The sequence below is a fragment of the Alligator sinensis genome, unplaced genomic scaffold, assembly GCF_000455745.1.
Source record: "Alligator sinensis unplaced genomic scaffold, ASM45574v1 scaffold1412_1, whole genome shotgun sequence".
NCBI classification, from domain to species: domain Eukaryota; kingdom Metazoa; phylum Chordata; order Crocodylia; family Alligatoridae; genus Alligator; species Alligator sinensis.
Window position 1 is genome coordinate 247,405 of NW_005843203.1, and position 14,561 is coordinate 261,965.

At 45.1% G+C, this 14,561-nt stretch overlaps 1 protein-coding gene across 1 annotated transcript in view; it reads right to left on the reverse strand.

The window, feature by feature from the left end:
• The window catches only part of TNPO3 (transportin 3), a 65,770-nt gene that overhangs the window by 44,565 nt on the left and 6,644 nt on the right, over nt 1-14,561 (reverse strand). The gene's annotated exons all lie outside the window — the stretch shown is intronic.

The following is a 14,561-nucleotide window of genomic DNA, read 5'->3' on the forward strand; positions in this document are numbered from 1 at the left end:
GTTATTGTCAACCAGGATGTCGGGGCCCCTGGATCTTTGAAGGGTGCCGCGAGGTGTGAGGAAATAAGCAGATAAGCTTGAACTCAGGTTTGCCGCTGCCTGGATGGACCCCCATTCCCAGTGCCTGGTCCCGACACACAGAAGCAGACACTGTCATGCATAAATTTGTTTTTGCAACGGGATGCCACTCAATTCACAGCAGTTTTGGAAGGGTGCCTCGAGTCCAAAAAGGTTGAGAACCACTTATCTAAAGTGTCATTTAAGGCAAGATTCACATGAGAGCAACAAACAAGGAGGGGAAGAAGGACAAAGGAAAACAAATTAACAACTGAGCCAGTTCCTGTACTTTATTAAACCATAGCTTCTCCTATGTTATCCCTGTTTCTTATCCCAAGGAGCATAGGGAGGCTGGTTCCTTCTGTTTAGGTGTGATTGCACACCAGAGATTTCTCATTACCCATGGGTGCCGACTGCTGGGATCAGGCCATGATGACCTTGTTTTCCTTTCCACTGAAACAGGGAGATTTTTGTTCCACAAAGTGCAAGTTTTAACCCCAGGCAACATAGGTAGCTTCCTGGGAAATCAGCTCAGGAAAACACCAGCACACCCCCTGCCACCACCGTCTCCCCAGAAGAAAAGGCTTAGCAGTGAGATGGGAAATCAGAAGATAGAGATGGGGAAAGAAGGGAAGGAGCCCTGCAGCTCTGCTAGAATACAGAATTGGTGCTTAGCAGAGATGCTTAGCGTGTCAATACAGGTATCCGTCTAGCAGAATGGGGGACATACCCGACGCGCATCCTCACGGTGGGGTAAGAAGATACCAAGGAAGGCCCTTCGTTTTATGGCAGATATGTGTCATGGGTGACTCCACATTAAGGGGACTAGACAGATCACACAGCAAGGAACAAAGAGACAACAGGATAGGGCACAGTGTCACCAGATGAAAAACGGCATGTAACAGCAAGTCTGGGCAGCTAAAGTCACCCGGCAAATCTCCCAACACCACACTGGAGCCAGTCATTTGGCATCAGATGACAGCAGTTTTTAGAGATCTTGAGACGGAGCTGAAGAAAAGTCCCATGTTGTTGAAGCTTTTTCTGGCCCCAGAAAGAAGGGAGAATAATCCCAGAAGTAAAGAGCTGTACAACCAGGATAGAGATGAAGTCTCTAGTTTTATGCTTCAGGGATGTGTTTGGTAGCCGTGCTGGTCCGAGACAAAAAGAAATGCAAAACTCTAGAACTCTTGGTTCAGGGATGAGACCTTTTATTAAACTAAGAAATCACAAAAAATTGCACCGAACCACATTACAGGGAGAAGAGGGCTATGCAAAAGGAACGGCCTGGTCTGCATCTCATGGGCGAGGAGCTGATCTTCTCAACTGGAGCAGCCAGGAGGCACCCAACTAGCACCCGCCCCCCAGCACTGCTAAGACACTAAATGCAGCCCCAACTTAAACTCAAGCGTCCCAAGCAAACTGAGCCGACATGACACAGAACAAGAAGATTTTTCCAATTACTTATCGCCCGATTTGAGGAGTCTGGGTAACGAGCAAAAAAAATCCAATCGGATGTTCTCACTGATCTGAAAAATAATGACAAAACTGGCAATGCTGAAACCTGGCGGGATGATTCACATGGCTGAAATGTTGAAGTCACTGGGGATAGTATGCCAACGAAGGAGACAAAGAGAAGAGTTGGTGAGACATGGCACTAAAGGCACCTTTCTCTGCATGAGGGGGCCTGACAGCTGAAAGGCAGGACCTGCCACGTATGTGGCTCAGTGTGCTAAACTAACTAACCCTGGTGCTGCTGCTGGGGTTGTCTGCAGACCATCAAGTCAATCCAGAACACAGGATGAGATAACAGCTAAGACACTTCACTGAAGTTTGGGGAGGAGAACTGCGCTCTTTTGGGGACTTTACTTTGGAAAAACCTAAGCTGGGAGTTTTACGCAGCAAAGACGAGATTAGATTTTCTACAAATGTACAGGAGATCATCAATGTTGCACTCAAAAGCTAACGCTCTTTAGGACCTCGTTATGGCATAAAGACCATTCAAAGCACTGGATGTGAAGATGGCAGTTCCCTGCCTAGGGAGCAGTGACCACAACTTAATTCTACTCTTCACAGTCAAACAGACAACAGTGCAAACCAACAACAGACATACACTTGGGGTTTTGAGAGGGCTCATTTCCCAAAGCGGAGGAAAATTCTGAGTACAATCAACTGGAAGGAACAATTAAGAGGACAAAAAGTGGGTGTTTTAAAACAGAAGCTTATTAGAGGGCCCAAGGGTGAGGTTTCCTTAATTCACAGGGAACACTGAGCAAACGCACACAATGTTTTAACCACAGAGTTAAAGGGCCAGTTATAAATTTACAACAAAGAGAAAAGAGGAGAGCACTGCATAGCACCAATGCAAATCACAAGTGATAAAGTGCAGACTATTGATAGGGAATGCTACAGAAAAAGTAAAATTGCGGCTGGCAGGACTAACAGCGAGCAAGTTTGTAAGCTTATCAGGGGTCAAAGGCATCCCAAGCATTGGTAGAGATCCATTATTAGATGGAGATGGTAAAACCATTAATAATGAAGGGGCAGAATTTTTCCAAATATCTAAGAGAACTATTTATTGAGTGAAGCAGGATGGATTAACTCAAATGACACGAGAATGCAGCAAGTACTTTCCAGACCATTTGCAACTGAAGAGGATGTTAACCAGCCTCCTCTAAAGACAAACTTTTTGAAAGTAGCAGGCCGGGATAACCTGAACTCAAGAATTCAAGGGCTGGCTCGAGATGTCTGGCCCGCTCATGTTTAATAAATCTTGGAATTACAGAGAATTTCCAGGAGACCGGAACAGTAAACACAGGCACAAAATTAGCAAAAGGACAATTAGGGGGTCCAAGCTCAGATGACAATCGCAAACCTGGGCAAAATAAAAGCCAATTTGATTGCTAAAGATGGCAAGAACCAGAATATAATTAATGCCAGCTATTGCAGATTACACGGACAGCGCAGGCAGGCCAGGTTTTAAGTCTGCCCACGGCTCGAGGCCTTCCCTGTTTGGAAACACTTGATGCCCAAAAACTTGTCCGATAGCTCTCCCTTGCCCTAGCCTCAGCCTCTTTCCTTTTCATACACATACTGCATTGGGTGTTAGAATGGTCTATTTTGCGCCATAAGCCCCAAGTTTCCAAACCTGGCTGCCTCAACCTAGGTTTCTAAACCCAAATTAAAGCACCTAAATAAATGATCTGCAAGCTGAATGCCTACGCTCCCATGAGCTTCAAAAAAGCAGAGGCATTTGCCATTATATTACCATACTTTCCTGCATAATGCATCCTAAAATAACTTATGCAGTTTGCTTTTTGTAAAGCAGAAGGAATTGCAAAAAGATCTTTCCTTGTAGAAAGTAACTAAGTAGCAGCTAGGGAGCCTGCTGGTTTGTCTGCTCCCTGCAAGTCCCATGCTGATTTAACTGCCCTTACCATAATTATCACATATAACGTGCACTACAATTTCTGGCAGGTGATTTTTTGGAGGAAGAGCTCACAAGACAATATGGTAGTAACAAAAAAGTTAGCATCACAGACTGTTAGGCAGACATCTGTGCAACTATCCTATGGAACAGCATGTGACACACTATTATGCAATTAGTGCTCTTTTGTAACAATGTATTTCAGCTTTGCAGTTACACAAGATCTCCATGTGCTGCAGGTGCCTGAAAGAACTTGGCCTTCCCGACCGACACACACATGTGGGTATCTGGCAGGGCCCATTAGATTCATCTTTTCAGTTACAAGCACTCCCTCCACAGAAAGTCTTAATATTAGAGATCTCAGGCCAGAAGCACTTAAAATAATTTTTTTAATCCTACTCTCCTGGTAGCTTTTAGCATTGCAGACATACTAGGAGTACATGATAAAAATAAAATTCAGGCTGTTGCAATATAGCCCGACTGCTACTCTTTGGGACGATTAAACAATATTGAATCAAACTACACGCTGGTTTGGAAAAAAGATGCTTGAACCAGTGGCACTTCTGCCTGCATCTCTGTGGTGAGCACGTCTGAAGAGATCATTGTGATCATTTCGTCTGACACCCTCTAGCAGAGGTCACAGGACTTCACCTATTAAGTTCCCATATGAACTAGAAAGGATTTTTCAGAAAGACATGCCCAATTTTGATTTAAAGACTGGCCAGGGATATCCACCAGAGCCCTTGGTGATCTGTTCCAGTGGTTAATTACCTTTCTGTGCGCCCTACTTCTAATCCAGCTTCAACTGCCAGGAACTGGATCTGGTTATACCTTTGTAAAACAGAACAAAGAGCCTTATAGGTGCGCACAGACTGATCAAGTCGCTCCTTGACCTGCTCTGTTAAACTACACAGACCACGCTCCTTGATTCTCTCTCTGAAAGGACAGGAAACATACCTCGTTTCTTGTGGCTCTTCCCTAAACCCTCTCCAATTAATAAACACCGCTCTGGAATCACAGTCTAGATTCTTCGTTCTCAGAGGCATGACTTTATATTTTGAGACACATCAGTTACCCAGTTTTTAACCCGAGTCAACATAGCACAGATTATGTATGATTCCTGTTCCTCAAAAAAAGACCAAAGTAGCCCGTTAAACGTCTTATGAAAGTTTACTTTACAAGAATACTATCGTCTTTGCCAGTCATACTTGTAATCTCATCAAGAAATATACCAAGTTGATTTGAACAAAAACCTGTTTCCTTAAAAAAACCCTTGGGGGCTGGCATGAATTAGCGTCCCGTCATTCACTATTAGAGTCCCACCATCATCAGCTGTACCATGCCGCTCAGGATCCATGTCTTTTACTCAGATCTTCTCAATTTCCCTTAATAAATATCAGTCTTTTGGAACTCCTCTAGTGATCCAAGACCTTGGAAATCCACATCATGGTCAAAAGAGTTTCTCAGCCAGCTCTTTTAAAACTCTTGGGTGCAAGTTTTCTGGATGCTTAACTTCAGTAGCTGCCGTTTACTCCTAAATGACTGATGGGGTAGAAAGTGCATCATGATATTAATATATCACCTCATTTTTCCAACTATGAAACAAATAGTTGGTACTTACACCTTTTCTACATTTTTAGTCTCAGCCCTACCACATCCATTTAGTAATTAGGATGCCTTTTATTCCTAAATACACTTGCAACAGCTCCTTGTTGCCCATAACTCTACAAGCTGCAGATTTCATCTTAATGATTTTCTGTAACTCCTAGGTAGTGTTTTATAGCCATCATCTCCTTCCTTCCATTTATTGCATCTTTAGAACTGCTTTCAATGTCCTATCAAAGCCAGGCTCTGTGCGTGTGCTTAAAAAAAACCCAAACAAGTAGTCTTTTCTCCTGATATAGCTTATTAGGAATCCAGCCAAGTGTTTTTCAATAATTCCCAACCGTTCACATTTTCTCTTTAATTCTCTCCCAACTCCTTTAGCTCATAATTGTTCCAGGTTTATGAAACTGGTCCTCCTAAAGCAGCAAGTGTGCATGCATAATTTTATATTACATTATTTTTAATTATAAGAAATTACAACTTTGGCTTGGACACACTATTGTTTGCACAATGACAAAGATAATCCAAGTCATGATCACTAGTACTTGGGCTGCTATTTCTTTTTAGTTATGGGACTGATCCCCCTTTAACACCAGAGTGAAAGCATAGCATAGAAGTTTCTAGGCTATATGCCAGGCTGGGTTAGAAAACAGTTCTCTATAGGTTTGAAAAAATGGAAGATTTTTTTGTATTGCTAGCATGGTCTACACTGGATACTGCAAGTACTCTTCTAATTGCCTTACATCTACAAGGATGAAGACATGGCACAGCTCCAGAATCTGTAAACCTAAATATTAATTGCATTGATATTTTCAGCAAAATTTTCATGAGGCATTTTAAGTCCACGAGGCAGCAAACATGCAGCAAGTGAAGAATCTTTGGGGGCTCAAGACCCACAAGAAGCTAATGGGGGATTTTAGAAACATCAGCTTGTTAAAAGCACCCTGAAAAACCTTTTGCCAAGTTGTTCAGAAGGCACTGGATTTTATTCAGCCTCTCTTCCCCTTTTCTTTAAATACCAGAAGGAAAGAAATTCACACCTAGATAAAGACAGAAACCCAGAAGTACCAGGATATCAGGAATTAACGCTGAAATGATTTGTGCCTAGCTTTCGATGGGGACAGTGGGTGGAATCATGAGCCATGATTAGCCACACTAGCTAGACACAACATAAGGATATCTTCACCATTTGTTCTGAATTCCCTGGAATCTGTGGCTTTAAGCAAAGTTCCTCGTTGCACAGTTATTCCCAAAAAAGCCTTCATTTAATGTTAAATGCAAGTCTCCCATCCTTTTTCACGCGTCCAGAAAATCTCTCTCTCAACACCCGAAGTGGCGCTTGCTGTATGAACTGAATGCACTTCTCAGTTCCACTGCAGTTCAACAGCTTCACTAGAGGACTGCTCAAGACCAAAGGCCATCGCCCCTTTAGGAGGGTATGTGGCTGAAAGTGGGCAAGAAAAACAGCTGAATATGCCTCCCAGAGAAGCTCATTTTCAAACTTACCAGGCCTGAATTGATTACTAGTGATTCTCAAGGAGATTCAAGTCTCTCAGGGGCTACTTCCCTTAAAGCAGATATCTTCGCTGTTCTAAGGCTCCCTATCTTTTGGTCTGCCAGACGCATGCGACAAAAGTCCAAGTGCATCCATCTAGTAAATTCAGCTAGCAAAGCTTTGTTATACAAAAGATGTTCACTTCTGTGTGAAACCAGATAGGTACAAAATATGTTCCAAGCTGGTTCTAATAGAATCACACTTGAAAAGTGTGTAAAGATGAAACGTCAGCTAGTTTCAAGGCCAATGTGGATGAAGAGCTATTTTTTTATTGATCAAATCATCCAGCAGATCCCAATTTGTGGTACTCATATCACCAGTGGTACACAGACAACCTGTTAGTGGTATGTGTTAACAGGTTTATTATAATTACTTTATATGACAACAATTTGCAGGTGGTACTTAAAACTGAACTGAAAAATTTGCTGGTGATTCTTAAGGTTGTACTGCTTTAAATTGGTGGTGTGCAATCTGTCAAGAGTTTGGGAACCACAGCTAGACAGTACGGTCAGCAGGCCAGCTACAGCCCACTGACTACCACTGGGCTCCAATGTCTGTGATATTCTGCAAAATTAAATACCCTGTAATTTCTTGCATACAACATGCCCTCAAATAAAATACACACCTTGTTGTTGGAAGAAAGAATGCAGAAAAAAAAAAGATTTTTCTAGAGGCACAGGTGACACCAGGTAGGGTCCTCCTGGAAAAAAAGAATATCCAGGAAGGGTGACTTCAGGAACTACCTAGTGTGGCACAATGTCTCTTGGGATGCCACACTTCCTGCACACACACCGTTCCTAAGAAGACTTGCTCTGTATCACACAAGGTTGGGACGCGGGGCAGATTGCGGGGGGCGGGCGGCAGCACTGATGTACTTGCACGCTCCTTTGATTCCTGCTCCACCCAAAGTTTAAAACAAATTGCCTGGCAGTGGCAGCAGTTCTTCTAGTCAGGCTGTCCTGAGGGAGTCACTTGACTTCATGGTTCATTATAATCAGGCTTGGCAGGATTTGATTTTTTAATCGGTAAATGCTGATAAATGTCAATTTCACTGCACATTCACAGACTGAGGAAGAAATATCTCCATCATTAATAATCAAATATATATGGAAAGGGGACGTAAGAAAAACGATGGCTGATGGAGTGTGTGATGACAGAGGGAGCAGCCCTCCAGAACTGTGCTGACTGTACTTGGACTGCAACGCCCAGAAATCCCAGGGGACTAGGAACAAAGGAAGAGGAAGTGACAAAGCGGACAAGGAACCACCAGGCGAGTGGAGCCAGGACAGACAGGAGCTCTGCCGCTCAACTGGCAGAAGACCTACATTTGTCATTAACAAATTATCTGCTCCACACACCTGTAATTTCATGCAATCCTGAAAATTTTAATTGATAAAAATTTAAATAAATGCTTAAAAATAAACATCAAAATGATAACAAGAATAAAAATCGAATCTGCCAACCCTAAGTATAATGTATGTGATCCCTTCTAGACTCTTTCCACAAGTGTTAGCAACCCTCTCTTCTTTTTAATAGTCTTGATGTTCCACCCATCAAGCTATCATTTGCTCTGCAATTTTGCTGAGAGCTGCTCCTGGTAATGAAGCTCCTATCTCACAGCCCTGCAGACTGCTTTGAACTCATTCCAATGAAGTCATATTTGTTTTCACTTCTTCATCGGCAACCCCTTGCAGCTGAGGTTGCTTGTCTTCCATGAATGTTTTACCTGTGGGTCTGAAGCTGGCTCACTAGGCTGAACCGGGATTAACAGCCACCGCTGAGCTGAGACACATTTTTCCACGTGGAGTGGATGCCTCTGGATTCTAGACTCAGTCCGCGACACACTATTTCTGCTTGCTCACACTTTTCCATCTCCCGTTACTATAAAGTTTCACAATACTCAGATCCTTGCAGGAGAGTCTTCTTTCATTTGGGGCAGTCCTGGGTGATAGCCTCCCATGAGCCGATGTAGATGTTGCATTTTTTCAAGTTGGCTTTGAGGACATCCTTGAAGTGCTTTCTCTGCCCTCCTCTTGAACGTATGTGTCAACTGAGCTGGGAGAATACAATATGCTTCAGGAGTCTGGAGTCAGACATCCAGATGATGTGGTCGGCCCAGCAAAGGTGATATCAGACGATCATCCCCTCAATGCTCATGGTGCTTACTTCTGAGAGGATGCTAATTTTGATGCACCCCTCTCTTTCCACTGGATTTGAAAGATCTTCTGGAGGCAGAGGTGATGGTACTTCTCCAGCAACTTGAGGTGTCTCCTGTATGTTGTCCACATCTCAGCTCCTTAGAGTAAGCTGGGGATCACGACTGCTTGATAAACCATGAGCTTGGTTTTGAACCTGCTGACGTTTTTGCTTCAATCTTAAGCAGAACAATACGGCGCTGAGCCCCTAACGTGTTAGTAAAGCTTTGTTTTTATTTTTAACTGGAGAAAAGTGTGTTGTGATATGTGATGATGCACTGCACCACCTGCATCTCCCTTTTCAAAGTTCTGGAGCTGCCCGCGCTGGGCCCCTACACCCTTGCAGAGGGCACCAGCAAGACTCTTGCTTCTCTGTAAACAGTTCTTTATATAAAAGGTCCTGTAAATAAAATGTTGTTTCCACATCACAAGCCTCATCAAGATACTACTAGCAGCTCACTCGCTGCTTCAGGCACAATCTACGGTGCTCAGCCAATAGCTACGGCTGCGAGAGTCTTAACACAGAACTCCTCCCCTTCAGTTTGCTGAGCAGGCACACATGGCACCCATCTTGACAGCTGCACGGCATGCGCAGGTTATCCAGACCTGCTTCTTATCCAGCAAAGAAAATAGCTTCCCCACTTAAAACACACACCCCAATCTGGGGGGGAAGAGAGGCATGTTGTACATGAGAAAATACGGTGTACTGGGAACAGTGCAGTGATAGGCACTGGGATGCTGGGAGCAGGCCCATGAGAAGATCTTACCAGGTGACCTGGAGAATTCCTGACCTACAGCATCACGGATGACAAGTGTGTAAGTGCAGTCCCAGTCAAACAAGAGTGCAACAGGTGCAGTGCCTGGGAAGGTTTTAAAGTACGGGCACAAGTCTGACACAGGGCTAAAATGAGGCATTCCTATGCCCTAAATTGACTTTGATGTTTCTGCAAGTCATATAAGCCCCAGAAAAGTTTATATATTGATGTTTGGGATTATCTGCAAAATCAACAACAAAACCCCCCCCAAAAATAAAATTCTGGCTCCCCAGTGGGAGCCAGCAGTCCTCGCTGCGGGGAGGGGAAGGTGCCAACTGGTGGGGTGGCTGCCTCTTGTCCCTCCCCCCACCATCAGGGCCTCTCCACCAATCAGCACTGAGGGCGGAGCCACCACAAAATCAGCTCTGGGAACCGCTAGTGGGCCATGAAAGACACTTCCTCTCGCCATGATTTCAGTAGGTCCCTATTGATTTTCAATCAGGAAAACTAATCCAAGCACATTTAACTTGGGCTCCCAAGTTCCTACAAGTAAAAACAGTTTCTATTTTTTCTAACGCGAGGGAGAAATACTATGAGAAGAAATGCTTAAAGACTTCTGCAGCAGGATACAAGTAGTAGGAGCAGAAGAGGTGGAGGAAGGCCTTAAAGGAATACAAATTAAAAATCAATGTTGGCTGCAAGAAAAGTCAGGGAGAATACCTGTTTGGATTTTACTTGCATGCACGGCACCTTACTGCTATAATTTACCTCATTGATTCCCTGAACACAGATAAATCTGTTTCTTCCTAGTAAATTAAAAAACCTGGATGAACAAAGAAGGAAAATCTTCTATAAAAATGTACAGCTTAAACCCCCCCCCAAACCCCCAAACCCTTGGGGACAGTGTCTCAAGATTGCCGAATCAGAAATGGGAATTTCTAGAACTCCATCAGCAAAAGTTTGAATTGACCACGTTCCAGATGGCTAATGGGAAAGACCAAATTTAAGATGCTCCAAACCTCTCTCTATACATGCTGCTGTTACATGTGGATGCCAGGCCCACACGATTACTAAAACAACACTACTTTTTCAAAGAAACTAGGTGTTGCTGTTCAGCTTCCCCTGCATCTCTCTGCAAGAGCATCACTTCATTCACAGAGCGTGGTGTACAGAGGACAACATCTGTGTGCAGTTTCTACTGCATTCAGAGTCCAATACTGTCCTCATCACAATATCTGAACAGCTTTTATCACTTTGTGATCAATCACTTCATGAACACAACTATATATAATAAAAAACCAAAGGCAACTTCACAACAAAGCCTTTTTTTGGCAAAAATCTAGTTGGTCTAATAAAGATATCACCTCTACCACAAGTTCTTATTCCTTTCCCAACAAAGAGAGACTTGTGGATATAACCAAAAACATATTTCGGAAAAAGTTGGGGAAGTCTCTTTACTGTTTTATAAGCAAATCTCAAGGCAATTTCTCAACTTGTATTTACCAGTGTAGAGCGATGAGGCTACAGACCTGGTTTCTTCAGTAAATCCCCAGGGGCCTACACACAAACAAGATGATGCATCCAAGTGTTTGTTTGCTACCTGTGGGATGCTTCTGTCTAGCTGCAGATTAGTGGCAGTATTTTAAATTTGACTCAGTAAGAGGTGAGCCATAAAGAAATGACAGAAGAACAGAAGAGAAGCCTGAAAACTCATGCCGTTAACCCCCAAAGGACCGTCTCAAAACAGCTTCCGTAGTACAAAAACACAAGTGCTCAGAAACAGGCTGCTTGACGCCTACCCTTTAACAATGACGAGGACCACGAGTTGTGTATTTACACGGCCGTAACAAAAGGTGAAAGGTATAATAAATAAGATACCCTAGAGACCATTCACACAAAGGTGCAGTTCTGTGCCTAAAAGGAAACACCCATTTTCATTTTTAATGAATTATCCGAAGAGACAAATAGAGGGGGCATCAGAAATGCTAACGCTTTAAATGTCAATACTGGGACAAAAACATCTATGAAACGGCCATGGACTTTACATTCCTCGTTTACTCATGGAGGCTGGCCTGGGACCCCCACAGGCAGGGCACGAGTTGTGTAGTTGTGCCCAGAGGTTGGGAATGGTGGGGGGCAGAGCTGTGACGTGGGGAGTGGAGGGTGAGATAAAGTTCATCTGCAGGCCAGATCCAGCCCCTGAGCTGTATTCTGCCCACTCGGATGCAGGCTGCAAGCACTCCAGGGATTGTTATAAATTTCTTCCTCATCTGTTCATTTGGACGGAGAAAGAAAACAGACCCACTGCAACATTTCATTTACTTGTCAAGTTTTTACATATTAGTAAGACCCTGCACTATGTATGTCAGGGTAGGCAATTATTTGGGCTGGAGGGTTACTTAAGGAGGTCTGGTGAGCAGGTGTGGGCCAGGCAACTGATCCTATTTGGCTGGACCTGTCCACCCTGCACCCACCATTGGGGGCAGTGGACAGAGTGGGCAGCCCAGGTCTTCATGGAGACCAGCCCAGGACCCCCATGGCCAGGGCACACTCGGCCAGATAGATGGGATGGGATGGGGCTGCAGGCCAGTGGGAAGCAGCATCCGGGTGTGGGACAGGCAGGTGAGACTGGGATTGCAAGGCAATGACAGCATGGGCCTACGGCAGAGCCACAATGTGGGGACCAGAGGGCCAGATAAAGTCCCTTTGAAGGCTGGATCTGGCCCACGAGCTGTATTTTGCCCACTCTGATGCAGACTGCAAACACTCCAAGGGACTGCTATACATTGCTAAAGCCTGGCAGGAGGTGACTAAGAGCAACACCTAAATGTAGCAGTGACCAAAACAGAGCTCTTTCATGTGCGATCGAAAGCAAACACACACGCGCGCGCTTCCAGCCTCCAGGCACAACTACACAACTTGCATCTAGAAATGAAGCCCCCTACACCAGCAAAAGCTCCGAGTGCTTGGTCAAAAGCATATCTGTTTCACAACACCAGCTGCCACAAAAACTCCTCCTTGGATCTCCAGTCACTGAAGGAAGAATCTAGTTCAAGGCCCAATATTATCCTCCATGAGAAAGATCCTGGCTGCCTACAAATTCGCCTATCACAAGAGGTTCATTCACCAGCAAACGGTATTATGAACATGCTAAAGGAAGCACGACAACGACAACAGGCCCTGCCTATGGACCTCACACCCACAAAAAGAAAACTGTCACAGGCATCCCTATAGAAGTCGAGCCCAACTCTTCACCCTAGCTTTCTCTCAAGTTTCAAGAACCCAAAATGCCCCATCTTGCACCCTCACAAAAGCTCTTTAAACTGCAGCGATCAGGCTCTCTCTCTTATAGGTCAGGAAGGAAGAGGGTAGCAGCGTGCATCTATTTTAAGTACCTGGAAAGCCCTCATATCATAGAAAAACCTAAACGGGTTCAATCGTCAAAGACAGCCTCACTGGCAGAAGAGGGAAATGGTAAAATTAGACTTCCTGGGCATCTGTGCAAAGGGCTGTCCAACTTGGAAGTAATTGCGAGGGGAGTCGGATCTAAAAAAAGCTCTTGAGCCAGGAGGTTGAAAACAATGTTGAAAGTAACAATTCTCACAGCTCTACAACCCCGATGCTGGGAAACCTTTGCCTTATCTGCACACATGGAAAAAAAAAAGCACTGTCAACAAGACAGCGGATAATTGTACTTCCTGTTTGCTTGCAAAACACCCAAAACTTCAGAGACCCAACAAACTTTTACACATCAAAACCAGACATCAGCACTACCCCAAGACTCTGTGTGTTGCGTAAAACACCCCAAATAAATCCTGAACATCTATCTGCACATTCACCTCCTCAGGAACACGCTGATATAGGGCAAGTGAGGAACAGAAACCTAGCCTTATTTTTGGTTAGAAAAAGCCTCCTATTTAGAAACGGCAGACAGGCCGGCAAGCTGGTGACGACTGCAAGAAGAGGCCGTTAGGGTACCAACCGAGTTATGTACAATCTGTAAGTGTTGCATGTGCTTCCATTACTACTAAAAAGGGGAGGAAAGAGTATTAAAATGTTGCTTTCCGGACTTGTACACTGTGTACTGCTAAGATAATGGATATAGACAAAGCCAGTGACTCCTAACATAGCCCATGAGACCACTGTAAGAGGTTTAGGGCAGTGGTTTTCAATAGAGGTGCAATGGTACATTGGTCCATATTGTATTGGCATCAATAAAAGGAAAATTGACATTATCGGCAATTGGCTTTGTTTTGACTGATGCAGCTGATAACGTCACTGACAGATGCTGTGTGCATAAACACAGCTGCAGCATGTGCACGGCCAGGAGCGCAGCCCAGCAGCTTGGAAAGCAGCATCCAGCCGGTAAGTCTGTTGGGGAGGAAAGGGAGGGAAAGTGGGGCAGATAGAGACCCCCACAATGAGGGAGGGAGGCTGAGGCAGGGACAGGCAGTGCCCAGCTGGGACAGAGCTTAAGACGGAGCTGCGAGCAGCTTGCCCAGGGGGCAGGGATGGGGTGGGGGGGGTAGCTCCCGCTGCTGCACACACAGGGGGCATGTGTCCCACCAGATCTGGATGCGGGGCAAGGTTGGGCTGCCTACTGTAGGCTGGGTTTGGCACCAGGCTCTTCCCAGCAGGGGGAGGGGGCTTGGGCTGGAGCTGCACTCAGGGCAGGCAGCAGCAGTGTTGGGAAGTGGGGTTATAGGGTGGGCCAGTCACCCCAAAATTTGCTGTAGCCCCCCCTGTAATCCCCTTCCAGTACCGCTGCAGCCTGCCCCAAGTGCAGCCCTAGACTAACACTCCCCCCCGCTCCGGAAGAGCCCAACACTGCCCCCAACCCGCAGTGGGAGCCCGCCCTCGCCCTGCACGCAGATCTGAGGGGCACGTGCCCCCCATGCCTCCCCTTGGGGTGCGTGCAGCAGAGGGAGCTGCCCCCCTGGACAAGCCACTCGCAGCTCCATCCTGCACCC